Consider the following 12,502-nt stretch of genomic DNA (forward strand, 5'->3'; position numbering starts at 1 on the left):
CATTATACCTTCTCAGCAATCATTGTGGATACTGGGGAAATCCCAAGAAGTGAAAAAAATCTAACTTATGAATTATTTTCAAATGTAATAAAGTTGTTATGGATTCTAAATTTAGCAGTTAATGAAGTTGACATGATGTTACATTTTATAGACCTTTCATTAAACTTGTTATTAATTTTTTTTAAATGTTACTGAAGTTACAGAGGAATTTCTTGGGTGATAAAAAAGATACTTATGCGTGCCTCTTTTTGTTCTCAGTTTGTCATATCAGGAATTTTTGCAATAGAAGCAGAGAAGACACGGTCCCCAAAATTGGTAAGAATAATTGAGGCAATTTCAAGGATAAGAATTTAACTTGTCAAAAACAAGGATACCAGTAAGGAGGGGGTATCATTGCCTCTTAAACAGTAGAAATTTATTCAAAATACTAAAATTTAAAAATATTGCTTTATAATACTTTACAATATTTTTAAATGGATGTACTCCAACAAAATTCTTTGTTAATTTCATAAAATACTGAAGTAACACAGAATGTATGAAGCAAACCAGGAAATCAGAGGTGGAAATTTAAATAGGATATGTCATTTATTCCAAATTAATTGTCAAATATGATAGAAAACATGTAAGTGGATACCTTGAAGCAGTGAGAGAGAAAAAAATGTGATTATAACAATAAGTTAAGATTTTTTAAATGGCTTCTTTGTGCCAGATGCCTCACTCAGAGTTTTTGTCTATTACCTCACAACAAAAGCTATCAGGGTGGATAATATTATATACCAAGAGTATCAACAACAATCTTTGAAGATCTAGATTTCTTTTTTTAATTTTTTATTTAAATTCAGTTAACATATACTACATTATTAGTTTCAGAGGTAGAGTTCAGTGATTCATCAATTTCATATAACACTCAGTGCTCTTTAAATGCATCTAGGTTGACTTTTAGTTTTGTTGGCTGTTTCCTTTGCTGTGCAAGAGCTTTTTATCCTGATGAGGTCCCAATACTTCATTTTTGCTTTTGTTTCCCTCGCCTTTGGAGAGGTGTCTAGCAAGAAGTTGCTGTAGCCAAGGTCGAAGAGGTTGCTGCTTGTGTTCTCCTCTAGGATTTTGATCGACTCCAGTCCCACATTTAAGTCTTTCATCCATTTTGAGTTTATTTTTGTGTATGGTGTAAGAAAGTGGTCCAGTTTCATTCTTCCTGCATGTGACTATCCGATATTCCCAATGCCATTTGTTGAAGAGACTGTCTTTTTTCCTTTGGATATTCTTTCCAGCTTTGTTAAAGATTAGTTGACCATAGAGTTGAGGGGCCATTTCTGGATTCTCTATTCTGTTCCATTGATCTATGTGTCTGTTTTTGTGCCAGTACCATGATGTCTTGATGATTACAGCTTCGTAATCCAGCTTGAAGTCTGGAATAGTGAAACCTCCAGTTTCAGTCTTCTTTTTCAACATTACTGTGGCCATTGGGGGTCTTTTCTGGTTCCATACAAATTTTAGGATTGTTTGTTCCAGCTCTGTGAAAAATGGTGATGGTATTTTGATAGGTATTGCAGTGAATGTGTAGATTGCATTCGGTAACATAAACATTTTAAACTATTTGTTCTTCCAATCCATGAGCATGGAATGTTTTTCCATTTCTTTGTGTCTTCCTCAATTTCTTTCGTAAGTGTTCTATGGTTTTCAGAGTACAGATCCTTTACCTCTTTGATTAGGCTTATTCCTAGGTATCTTATAGTTTTCTGATGCTACTGTAAATGGGACTGATTCCTTGATTTCTTTCTCCTGCTTCACTGTTAGTGTATAGAAATGCAACTAATCATCGAACTTTACATCAGAAGCCAGGGATGTACTGTATGGTGACTAACATAACATAATAAAAAACATTAAAATAAAAAAAAGAAATGCAACTGATTTCTGGGCATTGATTTTATATCCTGCAACTTTACTGAACTCCTATATCAGTTCTAGCACTTTTTCAGTGGAGTCTTCTCAGGTTTTCTACATAGAGTATCCTGTCATCTGTGAAGAGTGAAGTTTGACTTCTTTGCTGATTTGGATGCCTTTTATTTCTTTTTGTTGTCTGATTGTTGAGGCTACAACTTCCAGTACTATGTTGAAGAAGAGTGGGGAGCGTGGACATCGCTGTCATGTTCCTGACCTTAGGGGAAAAGCTCGCCGTTTTTCCCTGTTGAGAGTGATATTTGCTATGGTCTTTCGTATATAGCTTTTATGATATTGAGGTATGTTTCCTCTATCCCTACATAGCAGAGAGTTTTTATCAGGTAAGAACGCTGTATTTTGTCAAGTGCATTTTCTGCATCCATTGGGAGGATCATATGGTTCCTGTCCTTTCTTTTGTTAATGTGGTATATCACGTTGATTGATTTGCAGAGGTTGAACCACCCCTGCAGCCCAGGAATAAATCCCACTTGGTCATGGTGAAAAATCCTTTTAATGTACTATTGGATCCTATTAGCTAGTATCTTGGTGAGAATTTTGGCATCCATGTTTATCAGGGATATTGGTCTATAATTCTCCTTTTTAGTGGGGTCTTTGTCTGGATTTTGGGATCGAGGTTATGCTGGCCTCATAGAAAGACTTTGGAAGTTTTCCTTCCACTTCTGTGATTTGAAACATTTTCAGAAGAATAGATATTAATTCTTTTTTAAATGTTTGGTAGAATTCCCTTGGGAAGCCCTCTGGCCCTAGACTCCTGTTTGGTGAGAGATTCTTGATTACTGCTTCATTTTCTTTGCTAGTTATGGTTCTGTTCAATTTTTCTATTTCTTCCTGTTTTGGGTTTGGAGTTTATGGATCTAGGAATTTATCCGTTTCTTTCAGATTGCCTACTTTTTTGGCATATAATTGCTCATAATGTTCTCTTAATTATTTGTATTTCTTCAGTGCTGGTTGTGATCTCTGCTCTTTCATTCATGATTTTATTTGAGCCCTTTCTCTTTTCTTTTTGATAATTCTGGCTAGGGGTTTATCAGTCTTATTAATTCTTTCAAAGAACCAGCTTCTAATTTCATTGATCTGTCCTACTGGTTTTTTTTTTTATTTCTATATCATTGATTTCTGTTCTGATCTTTATTTCTCTCCTCCTATTGGATTTAGGCTTTACTTGCTATTCTTTTTCCAGCTCCTTTAGGTGTAAGATGAGGTTGTGTATCCGAGACTTTCCTTGCTTCTTGAGGAAGACCTGTATTGCTATATACTTCTCTCTTAGAACTACCTTTGCTGCATCCCAAAGGTTCTGAACTGTCGTGTTTTCATTTTCATTTACTTCCATGTATTTTTTTAATTCTCCTTTAATTTCCTGGTTGACCAATTCATCCTTTAGTAAGATGTTCTTTAACTTCCATGTATTTGTGGTCCTTCCAAATTTTTTCTTGAGGTTGACTTCAAGGTTCATAGCATTGTGGTCTGAAACTATGCATGGTAAGATCTCAATATTTTTGTGCTGGTTGAGACCTGATTTGTGACCTAGTACGTGATCTGTTCTGGAGAATGTTCCATATGCACTCGAGAAGTATGTGAATTTTGCTGTTTTAGGATGGAATGCTTTTAATATATCTGTTAAGTCCATCTGATCCAGTGTGTCATTCAAAGTCTTTGCTTCCTTCTTGATCTTCTGCTGAGATGATCTGCCCATTGCTGTGAGTAGGATGTTAAAGTTCCCTGTTATTACTGTATTATTATCAATGTATTTCTTTAATTTGTTATTAATTGGTTATATATTTGGCTGCTCCCAAGATAGAGGCATAAATATTTACAAGTTTTAGATCTTGTTGGATAAACCCTTTTATTATGATATAGTGTCCTTCTTCATCTCTTATTACAGTCTTTGGTTTAAAATCTAGCTTGTCTGATACAAGGATGGCAACTCCAGCTTTGTTTTAATGTCTATTAGCATGACGAATTGTTCTTTACCCCCTCACTTTCAATCTGGAGGTGTCTTTGGGTCTAAAATGAGTCTCTAAGCAGCATATTGACAGGTCTTATTTCTTTTTTAATTTATCCATTCTGATACCCTGTGTCTTTTGATTGGAGCATTTAGTCCATTTACATTCAGAGTAATTATTGGGAGATATGAATTTAATGCCATTGTATTACCTGCAAAGTCTCTGCTCCTGTAGATTGTCTCTTAAAGACCTAATTTCAATGTACATTGTACATGATAGAGTTGAACTTTGAACCCAGACAGCTTAGCTCAGAATCCAAAATTGCTTAGAGGATATGACAAGAGGAACAAATGCTTAGACTACGAAGCCTAGGGGGAAAAGTCAGAAGAGAGAGGGTGAGCAGCAAGTCCTGACTTAGAATAAGATAGTATACAAGCATTCCATGAACCCAGTCAAACAAAGTAGAATAAACATGCTATTTATTTAGACAGATTCACTTATCTACCTTTTGTTTCTTTTCATTTCTTCTTGCACTTCAGCATTTCAGTTTGGAATTCCCTTCCCTCTGGCTGAGAAACTCCTCTCTCCTCCATTCGTTCCTATTTTCTTGAACATATTAATATTTATTTTAAAAATTATATCAATAATCCCAATAACTGGATTACTTATGAGACTATTTCTATTGGCTTTTCCTAGTCTTTTTAAAAGAATGTGATCTTTTCTTTTAACTTATCTAGTAATTTTTGATTGAGTGCCAGAAATTGTGTTTAGAAAAGCATAGCAATGTCAGCTCGTGTTCAGTTCTTCCAGAAAGGGTTCACCCATTCCTCCCCTCAGCTGATAAACCAGGACTAAGGCTGGATGGTAGTATGAATAAGAATACATATACCTTTCATGCACCTTCTACTTATGACATAGAGCCCTCCAGGCCTTGCAGTTGAGAACCTGATATGTTTACAAGAAACTTTCCCCTAGAAGTCCTGATTCATGTTTCCACAGCACAATGACATGGCCAAAAATTCTTTTCTGCTTTTCAGATGCTTTCTTCTTACTTAGCCTACTGACCCACAAAACTTCAAAATCTGACTAGCATCTTAATAGAATAATTGGTCATAGGGCTGGCTCATTTCTTTGGCCCTCTCTTTCCCATAGAACTTGTCTCCTCAGGTTTACAATTTTATCTTTCCAGCCCTGCAAGAACACCAAAAGCTATGATGATTGCTCTCTCCCCTAGCAATAACCTTCTGCTTAGGCAAAATCTGAAACCTCAGCTTCTTGCCCTAACCAATGCTCCCAAGGAAAAATTAGGTGTAGAACATCTGCTCACCTCTCTGTGGTCTTCTTTCTCAGCATTCTTGGCCCCTGTGTATTCCTCAGTGCTTCAGCACTGATGCTTTTCTCATGCTATTACGTAGATGAAATACTGGTGGTATTATAACCTGTTTTTCTAGCTGTCGTCAGAAGGAACATTAGTCTGCCATAGCTTTTTGATCATACCAAAGCATAAATCTCCACAATGTTTTGAGGTCCATAGAATCTTATTTTTTTTATATTTCCAATATTGATTATTTTGTCCTCTCTTTTTCTTAGCCAATCATACAATGGTTACATTAAGTATATTATCTCAAATAACCACATTTTGGGTTTTTTAGTCCTCTCTCATGTATATTTGTTTTCTATGGCATTACTTTCTATTTTTGCCTTTGTATTTCCTTCTCTATTTTCTCTGGATTTTGTTTGCTATTTTTATAACATCATCAGATTTGTTGCATCTCTCAAAATTTACTATTTGGTTATTGCAGCATTATTCAGCTAAAATATTTTACAATTTCCAAAGTAATTTTTCCCAAAAATATTACTTTGTTGACCGACCAGTGTTTCCCAAAGTCCAGTAATTTATTTTTTGTTTTCAAACTGTTAAATTGAAATTTACCACAAGTACAGAAAACATACAAAACATAAATATCCATATCAATGACTTATCAGAGTGAATGCGTAAGGAACTCCCTTTGAAATCAAACGTATCAGAAGCCCCCTTCATGTCTTCTTTCAGAAACTTTACCCTCTCTTCTTTCTAAAGGTAAATGTTATACGACTTATTAAATTGTGACATATAAATACAACACTGCTGTGTTGCAATAAAAAGGAACAAACAATAGTGACTACACTACAATAAGAATGAATCTGACAATGTTGAATGAATGAACCCAAAAAGAAAATAATTAATACACATTGTATTATGCATGTATAATTAATTATAATTATATTTAAAAATTTATACAGTACACACTGTACACACTGTATAAATTTTTAAAGTTCAAAATTTACCTCATTGCCAGAAATGGAAATCTTTACAGGATTTTAAAAATTTCATTTGGAGCACCTGGGTGGCTCAGCCAGTTAAACATCTGATTCTTGATTTCAGCTCAGGTCTTGATCTCAGGGTCATAAGTTCAAACCCTGCATTGGGCTCCACACTAGGCATGGGCCTACTTAAAAAAAAAAAAAAGTCATTTTACATTTATGGGCTTATTTAATTAATTAATTTTGCTTTTCCTATTACAGAAGTATATTGGTTTTTGTTTGTTTCAATTTTTTATTTAAATTCCAGTTAGTTAACATACACTTTAATATTCAGTTCAGAAGTAGAATTTAGTGATTCATCATTTACATACAACACCCAGTGCTCATCACAAGTTCCCAGGTTTAATTTACTTAAATGTTTTGTCATTGATGACGAAAATAAAAGAAATTGTCAGATAGGTATATATACATGAATAAGGACTCCATACAATACTAAAAATAGGCATTTTGTAATTTCCAAAATATACAAAGACACTGAAAAACACTGAAATAGAGGTAGAGGGAAATGGTCTAAGGCCTTTGCATTGTCTAGACAAATATTAAATTACCAATCACTATTATGCTTTAACATTTAAGAATTTTGTATTGAAGGAGTGTATTGAAATGCATGAATGCAACATCAAAAAAACATTGAGTCTTATTTGGATCCTGGTAACTTTGGAGATTAGGGAACCCATAGAGTAACCTACGATTCTGGAAAGGTTAGAAATTAAAATAAATCATCCACTTTAACGTACTTGGCAGTAAGGCAAACTAACTTCATTCCAACTTGTTTGTTCCACATATGACTGGTTGACATTTTGTATCTATTCCAGTTGAAGTGCACCATAAGGACAAGTACCTACAGTTCTGTCCTGGCAGTAACTGGCCTATTTCTAATTGCATTTGAAGTTATATTCTTTTTAACAAAACAAGAAAAAATTGTATGGGTAGAGGTGAGTACAAGATTTTATAATTTTTTCACAATTACAGACTTACACGTTAATTTTGTTTGTAAATGAGCTGAGAATATTTTGATTTTGGACAAATGTGGAGGTGGTAGAAATTATTCACATTTGGTATGACCACAAAAATGAATTCAAATCACTGAATAGGTCTCTAAACCTGTGACCACCAAAATTTCAAGAAATCGAATAAAGGGCATTACATAAAATAACTAATATCTACATTAATAAGATTCAGATGAAGGATCCTGGTGAAGACAAGAAGACCTTAAATAAGTAGATATCTTTTAAGGATAGATCTGAGATTGATAGGCTCATTGACTTATCCTAGATATCTATGTCTCCCCAGTGCCTATTACAATTCCTGGAAATTAATAGATGTCTAATAAATGTTAATTGAATGAATGTTCTTTATAAAACATTCCTCTGATAGTATTCCAGATTACCATATAAAACATTCCTGAGACCTGATAACCAGAAATTCTTTGGACACAATAATCAGATAAGTCCTAAGTCCCCTGAATATGCCATAAATTCACCGAATTTTCTTGACACAGCACTAACCATTTGATTTTAAACTATTAAATATAATGGATATGTAAGTTGAAATGGAAGAAAAGCCAACATACTGATCATTGGTTAAATTTGCTTCAGATTCCCAGTTTCTTAAGGTTATGGAAGTATTTGTATTAGCACGCCAGCACTACAGGATTTCAAAGACCTGGTGAAATTAGGACCAAAAAAAGAAGTCTGATTCTTTTTCAGCAAATTTTCAAAATGACAGGATAGTCAGGACAAATAGACACAGTCCAGTATTCTTACTATCATAAACATTGTTAGCATTTTTGTCATCTTAGGGCTTGATTTGATGACACCATGTGTATCGCATGCCTTAAGGAGTAGGAGCAAGTCCTTAAGAAGTCTACCTGGGGCTTATCAAGTGTTTATATTTCTTTTTTCGTGTCCTGCTGACATATATGTCAGTTCGGTGCATACACGGAGGTTCTGTTTTTATAGATAATAGGAATAAATAAGAATATTTTAGAATACGTGATTGAGCACCTGACTGGTAGGTCTTAGAAGGTACCGCTTGAATGCGCACAAGTGCAGAAGATATGGAGCAAAAGTGTCCACCGCGATACACTCAGAGGTCAGCCCGCCACCCGCCCTGGAAGTCCATTATGTTAGTCATTGTGCACAAACCCTACCAAGAAAATTAAAGACAAGAATGTTTTGAGGTCTGGTGGCTTTTCACGCCTGAAACTATTATAGAGTTGTAAGAACTGAAACCCTGTAGGGGCAGACAGGGCATAAGAAAACCTCTAGTACGAGTTGTCAAATGTTTACCCCTGAAAGCCTTCTTTCATGACTGATAGAGGAACATGCCATACTGGAGGTCATACTGTGTGTTCTCAGTTGCTAGCGTCACCATTTTGTGCATAATAGGTTCATTTCCAAATGCCAGAAGTCTCAGACTTAGTAAGTACGTTGTACAGGGCTGGTGTGGCAGACTAGCTAGCTCTGAGGCTAGGGCCACCACAGCCTTTCCCCTATGGCAGACCAATTTGGAAACTACAGGGTCGCCTTTCCTTTTCTCCCAGGAGGCTTCCCTATGAAAATTCGCCCGCATTATCCCCAGCAACCAACTCGGCTTACTAAAAGCTACCAAAACAAGCAAATTTGTGAGGCACTCTGCACTTAATCTCCTAAAGAAATGTGTTCCAACAAAGAATCAGAAAATATCAGGAACTTACTGAATCTTTCTAGACAAGGAAAGGGCAGCAGCTTATCTTGATAAAAAGTTTCAGTTTCTTTTCTTTCTCCATAGGCACACAGCTACGTATTTTTATACTAAATTTGACTGAAGATGTGTATATAATAATATATTTAATATATGAAATAAATTATAAATGAATTACTTACTTTTTAATATTTGGCCTTATTCCACATAGGATTTGAAAGCACTTAAATCATATGTGTAGTAATGTAATTAAAACAAGTTTAAAATGAGGATTAAAGAAATATGCATTAGCCTACATTGCTCTAACTATGTAGTATAGTCATATACATTAGTTTGAACTATATAAAATTGTTGATATTAGACGGTTTATGATCTGCAAAAATGTCAATTTCATATGGCTCAATCAAGTATATTAAGCTATTCCAACATATGCAATTTGAAATATGTTCATTGTGAACTCATGAGGAAAATGATAATGTAAATATGTAGGTTTTAGGATCCTCTGTATTACCAAAATTGAGCCACAATTTTTGCTCTAATCTTTCTAATGAGCAAAGCGAAAAGGAAACTCAATCATTATATGATTATAATGATCTATCAGGCAGAAATGTTTCAGCGTGTCATAGATAAAGTGATTCCTAGAATAGTACTTCGCTCTGAAATCAACTGCTTGTGTAGAGTTTGGTATAATATACTGGAGTTAAGTATAATCGACACTATGTCATGAAGTGAACTAGCAGGTAAACTTCGTGGAGGCTGTAACGGTATTTGTCTCAGATAATGCTGCTTCCCCAGCATCTGGGACAGGACTTGGTACAGAAGAGGCACTCGTTATACATATGTTAACTGTACACTAGTTGTGAATAGTCAGCATTCCTACAGGAAAGCCTAGAGCAACTTCCAGAAAGCTATTTCTTATTCAAAAAAAAAAAAAAAAGACTTTTAAGGAAATACTAGGGAAACTCTGTAAGAACCATTTCTGTAAAGAGCCAAGAAATTTTGAACCAAGAATGGTGCTTGTTAGTGGTCTTGTTTAATCAAGAGATACAGGCTATAGACCTGGGGGATTAATGAGATGGTATACACCAAACAATGTTTCATAAATAAATCTTGGGTCATTGATAAGAATTGGCTATCACAGGGCGCCTGGGTGGCCCAGTCGTTAAGCGTCTGCCTTCGGCTCAGGGCGTGATGTAGGATCGAGCCCCACATCAGGCTCCTCCGCTGGGAGCCTGCTTCTTCCTCTCCCACTCCCCCTGCTTGTGTTCCCTCTCTCGCTGGCTGTCTCTCTCTCTGTCGAATAAATAAATAAAAATCTTTAAAAAAAAAAAAAAGAATTGGCTATCAGACCATTCTCAGGTATCTGTTATTCGGGAATTACTGAAACTTGAAGATATTTGTAACAGCATGAAGACTGTACAAATTAAATAAGCAGATACTAAGTGTTGTAGTCTTTAATCCTATTTGAAGACCAAGTTTTTCACACAGATGAATGGCCAGCCCTCATTCACCCTGAAATAGTTACAGTTATAGCTGAGACTTCTTTTTTTTTTAAGTCTACTCCAGCACATAAATCAGGTTCCAAATATTTTACACTCTTACGTTTTTTACACTCCTGTTTGAAAATATTTTAACTGGAATATTTAGAGGAAAATTATTTTGCCCAAACCAATCTTAAGGAAATAATAACACTATTTTTAAAAATTTTGTAATTTAAGTGTCATAACTTACTAGTCATCTCACTGGGAAAATTGTTAATTAATCAAAATTAATCAAATTAATCAAAAATTAATCTAAATTTAACTAGAGAGTGCTCATTTCAGCAGCATATATACTAAAAGACAGTAACTAAAGAAACTGATACTTAGGAAATGTTATGAGATTATTAAATAAAAACAATGAATTGAGGGACATTTACCCAAATTAATCCTCTTGTTTTAAAATAATTTATATCAAGTATGCTTAGTGGTAATTGTTTTTTTTTTAAGATTTTATTTATTTATTTGACAGAGATAGAGACAGCCAGCGAGAGAGGAAACACAAGCAGGGGGAGCAGGAGAGGAAGAAGCAGGCTCATAGCGGAGGAGCCTAATGTGGGGCTCAAGCCCACAACACCGGGATCACGCTCTGAGCCGAAGGCAGACGCTTAACCACTGGGCCACCCAGGCGCCCCAGTGGTAGCTGTTTTTTAACACAACTAGTTATCTAGGGAGGCCACTCTTACTTTGTAATAATTAAACAATGTCATTTGCGTTTAAGAGAATACCTGTCCTCTGCTCTAGGCAAAGTATGCCTGAAGATCTTCCAGAAGGTATTCCAATTAGAATATCATTTAAAACCCAAGAGAGACTATACACAGCCCATTTTATGCCCCTCTGTATCAGATCTTGATTATCTGTCAGAAGATCAGTTTCTGCTCATCCTTATCCTCATATTCAAATGAAAATTTTTCATTAGAATCACTAATTATGATAAATACATGTAGTGTAATCCATATTTGCTCCAATTCACAGAGAAAGAAAAGAAACCATAACTAATTCTCTTCAATGTTAATACTAACAGAGTGGCATGAGAAATACCCATGGAAAACAATTTGGTAGTATTTACCACAAGCCAGGTTTCTGGAAACCCATTTCAATCTTCTGAAAGATAGAGTTATATGAAACAAGACTGTGTAGCAAATTTAAATAAATTATATTTCCACTTAAATATTATGTAGACATTATTATAATTATAAAGATTATATATAAATGTAAAATTACACTTGATTTTAAATGAGATGAATAGAATATACCTTTTACAAATATAACAGTATTATAGAAACACATATGGGGAAAACAGAGATCATGAAGCTGGGAGACTGTCAGAACTCAAATGGAAGACCCCCAAGAGTCCAAGACCAAGAGTGGGGTAAGAGAAGAAGGGGGACCTGGAAGCAAGTTCTGAGCAACTCTAACGTTAATAATACTAACTTTGTTATTTTTACCCTCCCAAGTACATTTTCCTCTGCTCTGAGATAAGAATAAGAATGCCACCTGCTGGGGTGCCTGGGTGCACAGCGGTTAAGCCTCTGCCTTCGGCTCAGGGCGTGATCCCGGCGTTATGGGATCGAGTCCCACATCAGGCTCCTCTGCTATGAGCCTGCTTCTTCCTCTCCCACTCCCCCTGCTTGTGTTCCCTCTCTCGCTGGCTGTCTCTATCTCGGTCGAATAAATCTAAAAAAAAAAAAAAAAAAAAAGAATGCCACCTGCCACAAAATGTCGTTGAGTGGACTCAATAAGATAATGTATATAAAACATTTAGCACAGATGCCTAGCCATGTAGTAAGTGCTCACTAAATGTCTGTTGTTACAATTATTATCATGTAAACAAGTAAAAATCATCACAATTGTATTATTACGATAATCGGATATTATAGATAAAGTTTTCTATTTTCTAAACAGTTTGCAATTTTATATGATCTTTATGATGCTAAAAATTTTAGAAGTATAAAGATCTGTGAAGAATGTAGATTTTCTTTTTGTATTTAGCAAAGTGGAATGATGCTT

The sequence above is a fragment of the Ursus maritimus genome, unplaced genomic scaffold (genome assembly GCF_017311325.1).
Source record: "Ursus maritimus isolate PB19 unplaced genomic scaffold, ASM1731132v1 scaffold_23, whole genome shotgun sequence".
Taxonomy (NCBI): domain Eukaryota; kingdom Metazoa; phylum Chordata; class Mammalia; order Carnivora; family Ursidae; genus Ursus; species Ursus maritimus.